This window comes from Oryctolagus cuniculus, chromosome 7 (assembly GCF_051225735.1).
Source record: "Oryctolagus cuniculus isolate XC-2025 breed Fujian yellow rabbit chromosome 7, ASM5122573v1, whole genome shotgun sequence".
Lineage (NCBI taxonomy): Eukaryota > Metazoa > Chordata > Mammalia > Lagomorpha > Leporidae > Oryctolagus > Oryctolagus cuniculus.
Window position 1 is genome coordinate 34041565 of NC_142873.1, and position 15203 is coordinate 34056767.

Sequence of the window (15203 nt, forward strand, 5' to 3'; positions counted from 1 at the left end):
TTGTTCCTGCTTATAGCCAGATAACATTCCCTCTGAGGCCACACCTCCTTTTGTTTATCCCTTCATCAGTTGATGGACATGGGGATGTTCCCACTTCAGGCTGCTGTGGAACGTTCACAGTAAGGCTTTGTGTGGAACTGCTGGACCACAAGGTAACTCCTTAACCTTTTGAGGAGCTGTCAGGTTGTTACCCAAGTGCCTGTACCATTTCATGACCCCACCAGCTATGCCTTAGGATTCTATTTCCTCCACAAACATGCCAACACTTGTTACCTTCTTATTCTAGCTGTTCATGTGCTTATGAGGTGGCATCACTGCAGGTTTTTAAAGCTTATTTATATCTAGGTTGATTTATTTGGAAGAGGGCAAGATAGATAGATATAGATTTTCCATCTAACGGTTCACTCCCCACATGCCCACAACAGCCCAGCGGGACTGAAGCCAGGGCTCAGGCACTCCACTGGCGTCTCCCATGTGAGTGGAGAGGACTCAAGCACAGGAACCGACATCTTCTGCCTCCCAGGATGTGCATCAGCAAGGAGCTGGACTGAAAGTGGAGTAACTGGGCCTCCAACCAGGCATTCCAATGTGGGAGGCAGGCATCCCAAGAAGTGAGACAACTGCTGTGCCAAGTGTCCTATTTTTTTGCTCATTTTAAAATTGAGTTATATGTCTTTTTATTCTTGAGTTAGGCACCTTTTATATCTTCTAGTCACAGTCCCTTATCAGATATGAGGCAAGTCTTCAGAAAATTATGAAAATGTATATTGTGAAAATGTATGCATAGATTTCAAAACTTTTGCACCAAGATAAACCCATCTTTTAATTCCATGTTCCAGCAACTTTCTGAAGTACCACTGTATATAATCTGCAGGTGTTTTTCCCAAATTCTGTGAGTTATCCTTTTGCTTTCTTGAGGATGTTAATAACAAGTTTCTCACCTCCAAGTACAGTGCAAGGGAGAATTTGATTTCCATGAACTAATTAAAGCAAACCATTCCAAGTGGAAAATTTTCCTTTTGGCCATCACTTTAATCAAAATAGAAGTCAGTTTAGTAAAATGACTTATTTGGCTGCTTTTCTTTTTCAATGTACTGATAGAGTAACTGAATCAACAGGTCATTTGGAAATTTAAAAATTGTCGAAGGACCTCATTGTTCTTCATTCCCCTTATGATTGCCTTTTCTATTCTACTTGGTTAGAACAGATTTACAGCTGGCTTGGAACAACGAGATTCCCTGAGTTTGTGGATGAAGCCAAGGGACTGGTCTTGGGTTTCATGCTGCCTGGTAGAGCTGAGGACTGAAGCTCTCTCCCTAAGTTCCTGGCTATTTCTTTCCCCTGCACGGCTCCATTCCTGCCCCACTGCCTGCTCCTTCCAGTTGCCTGTTGAACTTGCTTTCCTGAAAAAGCAGGACTGGGAAGTGAGAGTTGCTATGCAGTGTTTTTCGATCTCAGCTGAAGCAGGCGGGGCAGAGAGTGGCTGGGCACAGAGATGGGGTTTGTGTGTCCTCTTGTTGAGCAGGCACAGCCCTCCCTGGTTGCAAAGGGCTTTGTGCACGGAATCTGTCAGCAAGGCCTTCTGGCTGAGGTCGCCCGTGCGCAGGAACAGATGACAGGACGGCAGGCAGTCTGTCCCCTTCTAGGGAATAAGGCAAGGATTCCTTTAACACAATGTGACAACTAAGCTCTCTATAGCATCTGACTGAGAGGTTTTAATTACTCCTGTGCTACACACACGTGATTTCACACACACACAAACAGCCGGGGCTTCTGTGATCTGTGATTTTGCAGAAGGCATATTAGCACTGGGTAGGTTGGTCTCGCACCCTCCTTTATTCCTCCTTGTCTCTGCCTCTGCCCTTTTCCTTTGTTGTCTTCCCTTCACTTTCATTTCTCCTTAGTTTGTGAGAAAGGACTCATTGGTTTTGTGCTAGGAACATAAGGCTGGGTCCTTCGGCTCTCCTTCCCCTCCTGGCTGTGGGAGCAACCCAGCGGTCACACGGAGTGGAGGTGTTTTTCACAGTCTTGTGGGCATTCAGATGAAATTCAGAGGAAGATCTCTTTAGGAGGGTGTGAGGGCTGGTGTGCAGGGAGAGCAGAAACCCCAAAAACCAAGCGGGAGGGAGCACCTGGATCAGAGTGTCTTCCAGCTAAAGACTTAAGCTGTGAACCAGATCTGAGGCTGTCTCATCGTAAGACCAGCTATCGGTATCATTTACCATGTAGGAATACATAAACATCTCATCCCTACAATGGAAGGTGTCTGGATATTTGGAAACCTCAGGATATTTGACTGATTACTAGTATCCAAATATGAGATGACTGAAATGAGCACTTTGAAAGAGTATTTGAAACATCCGTGTATATATCTCTCTGTAGGTAAAAGAAGTTAAGAGAAATTTTATTAGAATGAAAATATTGGTGGGGGCCGGCGCCGTGGCTCACTTGGTTAATTCTCCACCTGCAGCGCCGGCATCCCATATGGGCACCGGGTTCTAATCCTGGCTGCTCCTCTTCCAGTCCAGCTCTCTGTTGTGGCCTGGGAGGGCAGTGGAGGATGGCCCAAGTGCTTGGGTCCCTGCACCTGCATGGGAGACCAGGAAGAAGCACCTGGCTCCTGGCTTCAAATCAGCACAGCGCCAACTGTGGCAGCCATTTGGGGAGTGAACCAATAGAAGGAATACCTTTCTCTCTGTCCCTCTCTCTCACTGTCTATAACTCTACCTGTCAAAATAAATAAATAAATAAAAGAAATATTGGTTAGATATGGTTTGAGCACCAAGGTATTTTAAAACTTCTATGATGACAGATTTCCCAGAATTTAAACATACACATGGTGACACCTGTTTGATTTAAACAGAAAGAAATAAATGAAAGAGTAGAAATCTGAGACCACAGCAATGCCGCTGTGAGCAGAATGAGGCCAATACTTGGTGTTCTTTTGCATACCCTGGTAATTCCAGGCTTGTTGGGGGTGGTTCTTTCCTTAAAGTTCATGTCATCTCCAGAGTTAGGGGAGCACTGAGGGTTCCTCGCAATTTCAGTTCTTTTTTTAGAAAAATTTTATTTAATAAATATAAATTTTGAAAATACAACTTTTGGATTATAACAGTCCCCCCCCCCATAACCTCCCTCTAGCCTGCAAACCATCCCATCTCCTACTCCCTCTCCCATTCCATTCTTCTTACAAAGCACAAGACGACAGCCTCTTTGGAGAGGTGAGTTGATGACACCTAACCTGCTACCAGGAATTTTGATGGAAAGGAAACTTCATCACTCCCGCCTCCCACTCCAGACACAGACTCGAGGTTAATGTAGCTCACTGTCTAGATGGGTCTCTTTCTGTGTACCTGGTAAATTTCCTCCCATTTATCTCGTAAATCTCTAGCATCTTATCCTGCACCCCCAACCCCATTCCCTGCCAGGCTGCCCTCAGCCTTCTCCAGATGTCTTGCTTTGGGCTGGATAACTTAACAAAAATCACAACTCCTACATACAGGTTAGACCATGGTACGCTAACCTGATCTAGCCCTTGGTCTGACTCTTTGGGCTGTCCAAAGTCTTGGCTCTACAGATTCTTCAGTAAGTCCCCTGTCAATTCCTTTATCAAGCATGTTGCTATGAATTGGACTGCTTTCCTCTAAATCTATACTCACCCTCTATCTTCCCATTTCTAAACCCCCATCTGCTATTCTATCTCTTGGGGTGCCCAATATGCCAAAACCCTACACATTTGTAAAGACTGAATCTAAATGCTTCATTTTTCAAGAGCCTCTCCTCTGAACTGCCTCAGAAATTTAAAATTTATTTATTTAAGAGACATGGGAAAGAGAGAGAGAGAGAGAGAGAGAGAGAGAGAGAGAAAGCCTGAGATATCTGGCTTTGGCTTTGGGCTGTGGCTAAAACTGGAAGCCAGGAAAACAATCCGGATCTCCCACATGGGTGGCAGGAACCTGATGATTTCAGCCATCACCATTGTTTCTCAAGGGCTGCACATCAGGAAACTGGAATTAGGAGCCAGGAATTGAACCCAGGTATTCTGATGTGGGACATGAGCATCTTAACCTAGGTACACATGTGGACATCTTAACCACTAGGGCAAATACCTGCTGTCGTTCCCCCTCTTCATGGAGGAACGACACTAAACCCTGCCTGGGTTTCCTATCCGAGTCACGGCACCATTATGTTGCTCCCCCTCTTCGTGAGGAACGACACAGGACCCTGCGCTGTTCTTTTGTCTGCTTGGCCCTTCCCGGGTTTGCTGCTGGTTCTTCCCGGGTTGGCTACCGTCCCTTCCACCTCCGTGGAAGGGCGGTTCCCCCTGCCACTTTCCCCACTTCCGCGGGGGAGCGGCACACCGCCGGCCGGCTCTCTCGGGGGCTGCTCAGATGTTCCTCAGGTGTTCTCCTTAGATGTTCCTGGTGCATGTTGTCTCTCTCCTCCTTTATAGTCCTCTTCCACCAATCCCAACTCTGCTACCCACACGCCGAGTACGCTGCTCTCCTCCAATCAGGAGCAGGTCCTACAGTTTATTGGTTGAACTGGAGGCAGCTGTGTAGAAGCTGTTTACTCCTCTCCCAGCGCCATATTGTGGGAGAGCAGATGCATAGAATAAGTCTTAATTTCAGTAACAGTCTAGTCCGAGTTGCTCCCCACACCTGCTTCTCCCTCCATAGCACATTTCCAAAAAAGATTTATTTACTTATTTGAAATGCAGAGTGACAGAGTGAGAGGGAAAGAGAGCAAGTTCTTCCCTCTGGTCATTCACTTCCCAAGTGGCTGCAACAGCCAGGCGTGCACCAGCTCAAAGCCAGGAGCTAGGAACTCCATCTGCATCACACACACAGGTGACACGGGCCCACGTACTTGGGCCATCTTCCATTGCCTTCCCAGGTGCATCAGCAGGAAGCTGGATTGGAAGAGGAGAAGCCAAGATTTGAACCGACATTCAGATATGGGATGCCGGTGGCACAGTGGTGGTTTTACCTGCTGCACAACACTGGCTCTGTAGTGCTTTTGCTGTAGCACTTTGGTACTCTGTTCACAATCTCTGTGGAGCAGTAGGAATAAAGCAAATGGGTGTCATGAGGATGATGCACCAGCTTCACTTTGTTACCAGAAAAATAGTGTGGCCTTAACTGTGTCTCTCAGTCTCCTGGAACCTCTCTTTCCTTATGTGTCAATAGGATGGCTCTGGGTTGCATGGCCTCTGGAGGGCTTCTGCTTTAAGCACAGTGATTCTGTGATCATAATTTCAGAGCCTACATCTTCACTCTCCTACAAACCTGTGACTACTTTAGGGCAACATCGATACCTTATTCACCTGAACTCTCTCTCTTTCCTCTTGTGCAAGGTGCCTGGAGTAGGTAGCCATAACTACTTGTTAAATGGAAGAATGACTGAGACATCATCTCTTGCTGCATTAGCTCTCACTTCTTTGTTTTCAGACAAAATATAGATAACAGCTGGAGTTCACTGTTCAGTTAATAACTGTTTGCGACCTCATTGTGTTCATATACTGTGTTTTCTTTGCCAAAACACTTATGTGCTGAAGAGCAAATGTGGATTTAAAGAAAAGTGTCTATCCCATCTTTCTGTCTTTTTCTGTGAACATATGGACTTTTTTTGTTTTCCTAAATAAATTGTGGGAGAGAAATAGTAATTTATTTGAGTGGGTCTGTTTTTCAATGTTCTGCCTTCTGTCACAAAGAGGCATGCTTTTGATTCTTGTGGAGGATTCTGGTGCCTCTAACTAACCCTTTGGTTACTGCATCTCTCGGTACTGGTTGGCTGCATGGAGTAGGTGATCACTCGGGAGAGGTGATTTCCACTCTACCAGTGGGGCAACCATCTTCCTACCCATTGACTACCATGAATCATTCCTTTGCTTCCAGAAGGTTCTACATCTTCACAGGTAGCCTAGTAAAAGGGTATACCTCCAACTATCCCTTTAGGCCACCAACATGTACCCTAGCTGCACTCTACAGAACTCACGCTCAATGAGGTGCTCGTAGTTGCATAAAAAGGGGGCTTCTGTAGTGAGAGAAATGTTTCAGACACGATAAGTAAAACTAAGCTGATTTTCCTAGCTGCAGGACTGCCCAGAACCTTGAAGAGGCTGGTGTGCAAAGTGAGTCCCCATGATGAGAATTAAGCAAGCCACCTAAAACTTCCATGGCTACAGAATCAGAATCCTGTAAACTGTTTGGTTTTGTTACATATTTTCTTAAAGTAAGTGCTCCATGGTCTAGACTTCCTCTGAACATACCTGGGATAGCTGCCAGACGAGGCAACAGAAGCTAGCCAAATATCAAGTTCCAAGAGGTGAGAAGACTGAAGCAAAGGAAAAGCAGCATCCAAGACAGCCCACAGCTCAGCAAAGCTCTGTGCGGCAGGTGGAGGAGCTGAACAGGTGGTGGAGATCCCAATCCTGCCTGAGCCTCAGCTACCGCCTTTTCTCTCACAAGGATGCACCTGACTCAGGTTTGACTTGCCATCTTCTCACTTCCACTGGGTGACCTTGAGGGATCGGAGAAAGCAGTGTTTGTTCACCAGCCCCTTTGCTGAACACTGGGCTCTGTACCTGGTAGAACAGAAGCAAGACGTGAGGATTCCCACTCAAGGACTTAAGAGGCTATGCCTGGCACTTGCCAAAACTACCACTGGGTTCGTTCAGTCAGCATTTTAGTCAGCTCTGGGAGTTGCTGTCAATGGCAGGTGTAGGCCATTGGAAATCCGTAAAGTCCGTTTCATAACAATGCAGACTTAAAAGCATACCTCAGCCTTCCCAACACTTCTCAGATTTTTCATTATGCAAAGTCCCCCCAGAAAAACTTATGAACTTTAAAAGAAAGAGTTGGGTGGTCACTGATGCACAGCATGTTAAGTTGCCACTCAGGATATCTGCATCCCATATCACAGGCCCTGGGTTTGAGTCCCATCTCTACTTCTGATCCAGTTCTCTGCTAATGCACACCCTAGGAGGCAGCAGACAATGTCTCAAGTACTCGAGTCCCTGCCACTCACATGGCAGACCCAGATGGAGTTCCTGTCTAGTGGCTTCAACTTGGCCCAGTCCAAGTTTTTGTGGGCATTTGGGGAGCAAATGAGTGATTGGAGATTTCTTTCTGACTTTCAAATAAATTAAAATCAATAAAAATTTGTCAAAGAGCACCTACTATACAGTTAAATGAACACTGTATGACTGAGTTGGCCATGGTGCTGGCAAGTCACTGTGATAGGTGCATGAGGAGAGAGAAGAAGACAGGAACAGCAGTGGTCCTGGCCCAGCTCTGCCAAGCCCCGGTCTACACAGCAAGGGCCCAGGGAGAGGGCTAGCTGCTGTTTATGCAAAGTCCTCCTAGAGCACACACCATTCCCTGGCTGGGCCTGGCTGGGGCTGTCACAGTCAGGGTACCCTCCCTGCCCAGTCCCATACACTGCTTCCCTCCTCTATCGGCTCTGTCATGGCTGGCTGTCCTCACTCTGTGTCCCTCCTGCTGGACACTCTGCTTGAAATCTCCCAGGTCTGTTTCCACCTTCTCTGTAATCCATTCAGAATCACAGGACATAGCTCCTAGGTTAGTCTGTGTAGCGTTGGGCAATTGCACCCGCAGTAGGCTGGGTGAGTGTTAGTCAAACCCTAGCTCCCCACTTCCCTTTTTTTTTTTTTTTTTTTTTTTTTTTGGACAGGCAGAGTGGACAGTGAGAGAGAGAGACAGAGAGAAAGGTCTTCTTTGCCGTTGGTTCACCCTCCAATGGCCGCCGCAGCCGGCGTGCTGCAGCCAGCACACCGTGATAATCCGATGGCAGGAGCCAGGTGCTTCTCCTGGTCTCCCATGGGGTGCAGGACCCAAGTACTTGGGCAATCCTCCACTGCACTCCCTGGCCACAGCAGAGAGCTGGCCTGGAAGAGGGGCAACTGGGACAGAATCCGGCACCCCGACTGGGTCTAGAATCCGGTGTGCTGGCGCCGCAAGGCGGAGGATTAGCCTAGTGAGCCGCGGCGCCGGCCCTCCCCACTTCCCTTGAACTCATTCTGTTTGCTATTCCTTTAGCACCAAGACATCCCCAGCATCCTACTGTTATTCTCTTGCCTGTGTTTGGATATCAATACCTGGCTAGCCTGCAAGAAGCTGAAGGAACACCCCTGCTTCCACTCAAAGTGTTTGTCCATCTTGCCTGGTCCAAAGACAGGCTTCACTTAATCATGGGTAAAGGAGCACCTGCTGGTTGGGGGCTGGAGGATGGGAACAGCTCCTCCGTGTTGAGCAGGGATGTCAAAATGTTGGCCAAGGGTGAAGCTAACCTCTCATTTTCCCTGCTTTAGCTGCCTGGTTCCAGAGCCGGAGGACAGGATCGCAGGCACCAGGCGTGGTTTGGGGAGGGTGGGAGCCGCGGCACCGTGGTCCAGGAGGTGGGGCTGGGCTGGGGGCACAGCAGCACTTCCTCAGCTGCCAGGGTGGCAGCCCAGTGGGGGGCTAATGAGAAGGGAGGTGTGAGGCAGAGCTTCAGCTGGAAGGGCAATTAGGGGCTGCTCAAGCGGCTGACAGCGCTGGACAGCTGCAGGGCCCCTGGCAGCGGTGGATGTGGCTGCCTGGGCAGTGAGGCTCCCTGGCTTCTAACGAGGTTATTACTGCTCCAGCGGCTGAGGGGACCCCCAGCCCTCCTCCGGCTCCCTTCTGTCTTCCCACTTGTGTGCCTGCAGCCCTCCAGGTCTCTAGCAGCGGGTGATCCTGACTCTGGATCTCTAAGGTGTCCATAGTGCCAGGAGGGAAATGCCCTAGTGTGCCCAGCAGTCATTTTGTTCTTGGACTTCGGCAGGTTCCGGACTGCAAAGTGGATGATTGCTGAGGTGCCCCCCCCCCCCCCCCCCCCCGCGCATGACAGGTCTGTGCAAGTTCAGGGGCAAGCTTACATCCCCCTTAGCTCGAACTCTTCTAGCGACCCGTTGCTAAAGCCAGCTGGTGCTTCACCGGGAGCCATTTGGGAGCTCCCCCCAAGCCCCAGGTTCTCCCTCGTGAGACCCCTCTCCCTGCCTTGTGATAGGCACTCCCGTTGTTTTTCCAGGCTCACCCACACGCGATCTTCCCACTCCTCAGTCTCGGGTGTCTGGCAGGAGCCCAGAGTCAGTTCCGTGAAAGTTGTCAATGCAGTGAAAACGATAACCCGGGCGTTCAGAGTGGCTGCCCAGCTCAGCTCTGAGTCCTGGGATGTGAACCAGCTGGGGAACCCGCCCCAGCCTCCCCTGGGAGGCACAAGAGAGGCTGAGAGCCCTTCCTGGCACACTGCGGCTCAGAAAATACCAGGGCCAATCTCTTCCGCTCTCTCCTCCATCCAGACACACGCAGGGATCGTTTTTGCACTTTTACCTCTATCAGGCCTGGTCCCTCCCCTGTGTTCAAGCCAATTCCTCTGCCTCCCTGGCGTCTTCCCTACCCCATGCCCAGACTTCCCAAATTAGCCCCTCTCACTTCCTTTCCTCTCTCACTTCCTTTCTCCCGCCCCTAAATAGGCAGGATGGAATTTATTTCGCGGTTAGGACCAGTGTCCGTGGCACAAGGATTTCAGCAACGAATCAGGTGTTCATTTCCAGCGGCTGGGGAACAGGATGCGCCTTTGTGGGACCCTGACACCTGCGCCTTGCTCCGTCCCCAACCTTCTCGCAGCAGGGAGAAACGGGCTGCGAAAGTCCGGAGCCCGCCGCGGGTCCCCTGGCGGCCGGCGGGAGGCGCCCGCGTCTGCACCGGCGCGCTTACCTGCCGCAGGCTCCGTCCTGCAAAAACGCCCGCCGCGCTCCGCCTCTCCCAGCAGCTGGCCCGCGTGTCACAGCCAATTAGGCTTCGGAAGGAGTGAGAGGGAAAGGAGTGACACCGCATATTGACCCCTGCTGTCATGGGGCAGATGTGGAGGCCAGCACGCGTCCCCGCACGGCCACGCCGCTAATTAATCACCTCGGCCGCCGAGTCGTGACAGCGCTTTGCGCCGCGCAGGGCGCACGTGGAGGCAGGGGTCGGCACCTGCCGAGAGGACGGCCGCCAGCAGGCCCAGCTCAGCCCGCCTGGCAGGTCTGTTTCTGGCAGGTTTGCGCGGAAGCTGCCAGGGTTAACAGGCAGGGTGGCAAAGGAGAGAAGGCTCTCAGAGTCCTAAGCAATCATGCAGTGTAGGCTGGCGGGCAGGGAGCTGGGCCCAGAGCAGGGGTTTGCGGCGGCCGACCAGAGGACCTACTCTCCGGGGCCAGCATTTGGGAAGAGTCTGCGCCGGGAGTAGGGAGAGTGGGGGAGTGGGGGTTGCGCAAGGGTTTGTAAGGGAAGGAGCCAGGGACTGGGTGGCGCTCTCCCTAGCCATTCCTTTTGCCTTCTTCCATCAGTTTCTCCCCTAACCCCAGCATCACACTGTTTATTCATCGGACAAGGGTTAGGTCCTGGTCTAAATGCGGGGGAGAAACCTTGCTTACACAGGTTCCAAGAATTGACCGAGGAGCAGGCGTTGGGAGGAGCAGCAGTAAGCCTCACCTCGGGCACTGCATTCCATACTGGACACCTGGTTCAAGTCCTGGCTCCACTGCTTTGGATCTGGCTTCCTCCGGCTGCACCCTGAGTGGCAGCCCAAGCGCCTGGGTTCTTGCTGCCCATGTGGGAAACCAGGATGGAGCTCTTGGTTCCTGTCTTTGGCCTGTCCCAGACCTGGTTGTTCCAGGCACTTGGGGAGTGAACCCACAGATCCAGAAAGATCTCTCTCTCTTTCCCCCTTTCTGCTTTTCAATTGAATAAAAAATATACCTTAAAATAGATTAAGAAAAGGGCCGGCACCGTGGCTCACTAGGCTAATCCTCCACCTTGCGGCGCCGGCACACCGGGTTCTAGTCCCGGTCGGGGCGCCGGATTCTGTCCCGGTTGCCCCTCTTCCAGGCCAGCTCTCTGCTGTGGCCAGGGAGTGCAGTGGAGGATGGCCCAGGTGCTTGGGCCCTGCACCCCATGGGAGACCAGGAGAAGCACCTGGCTCCTGGCTCCTGCCATCGGATCAGCGCGGTGCGCTGGCCGCAGCACGCCGGCCGCGGCGGCCATCGGAGGGTGAACCAATGGCAAAGGAAGACCTTTCTCTCTGTCTCTCTCTCTCTCTCACTGTCCACTCTGCCTGTCAAAAAATAAAAATAAAAAAAAATAGATTAAGAAAAGACTTGACTTAGTCTTGACACTCTTGAGGTAGACTCCACTGCTCCAAGGAAATTGCTCCAATCCCTCAAGTCCCCTGTGGTGGCCTCCTGGGGGCCCTTTGTACTCCCCATCACAGCCCTCAAGGCACTGGACTGGGGTTGTCTGTTTCCGGAGCACAGAAAACCATCAGACTTACTCATCTTTGTCACTCCAGTCCTTTGCATGCCGTGTGGCTCCAGCTTTGTATTTACAAATGTCTGTGACACGATTCACGCAGAAGGCAGGCTCCTCATTTTCAGGAGGTTCGTAGCGTGCTGGGTCACAGGCACGTTCCAGGTAATAGCACTGGCTTCCACCAAAGCCTGTGATGTCCTATGGCAGGGTCCAGGGAGAGGGATGAGGGCAAAGAGGAAGGCCAGCTCCAGCTTCAGCCACAAAACACCCAGAGATTCTGTTAGGTGGGCGACTGCTTTTGTGGAAACCTTGGGTCAAGTCTACTATGATTCTTTTTCTTTTTTTTTAATACTTATTTATTTATATGAAAGCTAAGGTGAGAGAGAGAAAGACAGAGGAATCTTCCATCTGCTGGTTGAATCCCCAAGTGGTTGCAAACAGCTGGGTCTGGGCCAAGATGTCAGGGGCCCAAGCCCTTGGACCATCTTGTGCTGCTGTCCCAGCTTAGTCAGCAGGGAGCTGGATTGGAAGCTGAGCAGCTGGGACTTGAACTGGCACTTGCCAGTGTTGCAAGTGGCAGCTTCACCTGCAGCGCCACAACGCCAGCCAGCCCCTCAGCTGTGTTTCTAATGTTCAAAATACAAGCTGAAGCCGTCAGGTCAGGGGCAGTGTTTTCTCAGGCATCACGCGGCCCTCCTTCCGAAATGCACTAGCCCCGGTTGCTCACGAACGAACCCAGGCCACGCTGCCCCAGGTGCGTTTGGGATTTAGATCATTAGGCATTTGTTGAGACGTTCAGATCCAAGGCCAGTTTACGCCCCTCCGATCAAGCTCTTAGTGTTGTGTTGGAGGCGCGGGGAGCGGAGGAAGCTTTGGGCATTGGGCCCCGACACCATTACCCGTGCTGTCTCCTCCGCGCACGCGCAGCTCTGCAGTTTTGGGGGAGGGGGCTGTGCCCTCTGCTGGAAAGCCCTCCCCTTCGGCTCGGTTGCTAAATGTTCGCTTCCCTTCAAGAGGCGCTGAAACTGTCTCCTTTAGACTTCCGGTTTAACAGAAAACCTGACACGGGAGCTTGAGTGGCCGGTCACAGACGTCATTCAGCAGGGACAGGGCCGTTCTGTCGTGTGAGAACACTGTCATGAGGGGCCCAGCCAAGGAACGAAGAGTCTGACAAATCCTTTGCAATTTATCAACCGGTTGGTGGCTGAAAGACTTTGCAAACAGCTGAGGGAGCTTTTTACCTGTCTCTCAGCATTCATTGCAATAGCAGGTCACTGTCTTCCATTATTTGAACTCTGCTGAAGACAGCGGCTTCTTTATGGCTCTGGAACAACCAAAACATTTTAGCAAAGATAATATTTTTATATGAAATCTCAAACCAATGTCAGTATCTTGAGATATCCAAAAAGTAGCTATGTGTTTCCAAAAAAAAAAAAAAGATAATGCAAAAAAAAGTAAAGTGGTTTGAAATGTTAATGATACTTCAAAAATATAAAAAACTAGAATTTGTAGCTTAAGCTTTATGAAGAGAGTATTTAAATTAAGAAAATGAAACTGCTAATGCACCTGGGAAGGCAGTGGATGATGGCTCAAGTGCTTGCGCCCCTACCATCCACATGGGAGACCCAGATGGGGTTTGGGTCTCCTGGGTTTAGCTTGGCCATTGTGACCATTTGGGGAGTGAACCAGCAGACAGAAACTCTCTTTCTCTCTCTCTTCCTCTTTCTGTCTCTGTGTCTCCACACTGCCTTTCAAATAAATAAATCTTTTTAAAAAGAAGTTCATTCTGATTTAAAGGAACGAAAGGAAGGAACTGGAACCATGCACACAGGACTGGCTCCTGCACTATGTTATTTATGTAAATAAAGAGAACAAAACCAGGAGGAGATCACACAAAAGCCTGGGGAGCTGGCACCTAGGGTGCTGGGGAGAGGGCCCCACAGAATAGCCCTGGACCACACTTCAGGGGTATCTGCCCTTGATCCCTCTCTTCATTATATGACTGGTTGAGAGCTCTCTAATGGCAGAGGCTGCAATAGGAAGAATGTAGGTGTGCAGGGAAGGCAGAAAGAACACCCCTTTAACCCCTGTGACCTTGAGCCATGTCTGTCATTGGGCCAGTATAACCAAGACTTACAGAAACACATTCACTCACACACACACTCACTCTCTGTCCACATTTTACATTGATGTCCGAAGTGAGGAAACAGGGAGACACACGTTTGTTGAGACTGGAGCTACCCAGTGCGATACATTAGAAGGCTCCCTGCCAAAGGCTTCCGTTTCGGGGCGAGTCTGGTTAATTTCTGCAGGTGTCACTGTCTTCCCCATAAAGTGGGAATGATGGTGCTCACCGTGCAGCATTGGTCACGCTGTATCTGGTTTGGACAGTTACAGCCAGTAGCCAGGCTTGCATGCACTTTATGGTTGATGCTTGCATTTCATGTATGCTATGCCACAAACTCTAGTTTCTGATATTTACAACAAAACTTTAGTGAGTAATGAATGGCTGAGTCTTTGCTCTTTCAAAATTAATTGGCATGGGGTAAGTGTTTGGCCAGCTGTTAAGTCATTGCTTTGTACCGTATCAGAGTCTCGGCTCCTCCACTTCTGATCCAGCTTCCTGCTAATGAGCATTCTGAGTACTTTGGTCCCTGCCACCCAGATTGTGTTCTGGAATTCTGCCTTTGGCCTGGCCCAGCCCTGGCTCTTGCAGACATTTGGGGAGTGACCCAGTGGATGAAAGATTTGTCTTTTTCTGTCTCCGTATATCTCTGTCTTTCAAATAAAAATAAAAATAAATACAAACTTTGAAAACAGCTTAAATTTTAATTTACTTGGAAATGAGAAGTTGGTGAGTTAAAAGGTTTTTTCCCCCTATTTCAAATACTTTGATGTCATGCACTATGCTAGGTGCTACTAGGGTACAGAAAAATATTTCAAGATTCTTACTTTATTACTTGGGACATATATGTGTAAGTATTCATGTCAAGTGTGTGGATAGATGTGAGAGCATGTGTTTGTGTGTGTGTTTGTGTGTGTGTGTGTATGTGTGAGAGAGGGAAAGAGAGAGAAGGAAAGAGAGGTGATGCATATGGAAGTGTGTGTGCATGTGTCACTGAGGAGTATGTGCAAGTACATGTGTGAATGCATGTTAATGTGTGTGTATAGATATATGTATGATGTGAAATCCTGTGTGAGTGTGTGAGCATAAGAATAAAGAGTAAATAAGAATTGACTGGCTGGATCTTCAGTGGTGAGATTGAAGCTTAGGGAAAATGGCCAATTTCAGCAGATCTAGGAGCACAGCGTGGAGCTTGGGCTCAGTTCAGGAACCAGCAAGGATCATGGAGTAGTTCAAGACTTCTCTCCCCAGCCTTCTGTACCTTCACTGAAAGATGGGCCAAGGTTCCCAGTCTAAAGGGCAAAGTTGCCACCTTGTGGTCCTGTGAAAAACTGCAGCTCCTTTGGAACAATTGCGAAGCAGAATCAGAAACCAGCCAGGAACCCATGGCAGGGCCTTCTCCTGACAAATCAGTGAGGGTGGCAAGTTGTCTGAGTGCCATAGGCATCCCCAACCCCACCTTGCCTCTGCCTTCTCCCTTTCCAACTTCCTCTTCCCTTCTAAGGCTCCTTCCTCTCCCTCCGTCCCCACCACCTAAGCTGCCTACAGACCTATTATTCTATTTCATCTCTTCCCCTCCTCTATATTTGCCCCCTTTCAGAAGTCTTATTTCAGGGCTTTCATGACTAAAAGGGTGGGAGCTGAGTTTTCCCCAGCACTCACTTTTAGGAGAGGGTGTTCTCAGTATCTTGCTAATGCTGATACCAGTGCAGGTCCAGCCCCTGGTTGAAGGTGGGTTGGCACAG

The 15203-nt window shown here is 49.8% G+C and overlaps 2 long non-coding RNA genes across 4 annotated transcripts in view; one reads left to right on the top strand and one right to left on the bottom strand.

Moving 5' to 3' along the window:
* The window catches only part of LOC149125402 (uncharacterized), a 518945-nt gene that overhangs the window by 65784 nt on the left and 437958 nt on the right, over positions 1-15203 (top strand). The window lies entirely within an intron of this gene.
* On the bottom strand, positions 3200-10730 carry LOC149125403 (uncharacterized). 3 transcript variants are annotated; one of them, XR_016211403.1, is made up of 3 exons: positions 9762-10730; positions 6272-6586; positions 3200-4912 (listed from the first exon to the last, which is right to left on the bottom strand). It is a non-coding gene; the product is annotated as an uncharacterized LOC149125403 (long non-coding RNA). The 3 variants fall into 3 exon arrangements; XR_016211404.1 differs by lacking the exon at positions 9762-10730 and adding an exon at positions 9375-9752; XR_016211402.1 differs by lacking the exon at positions 9762-10730 and adding an exon at positions 9079-9347.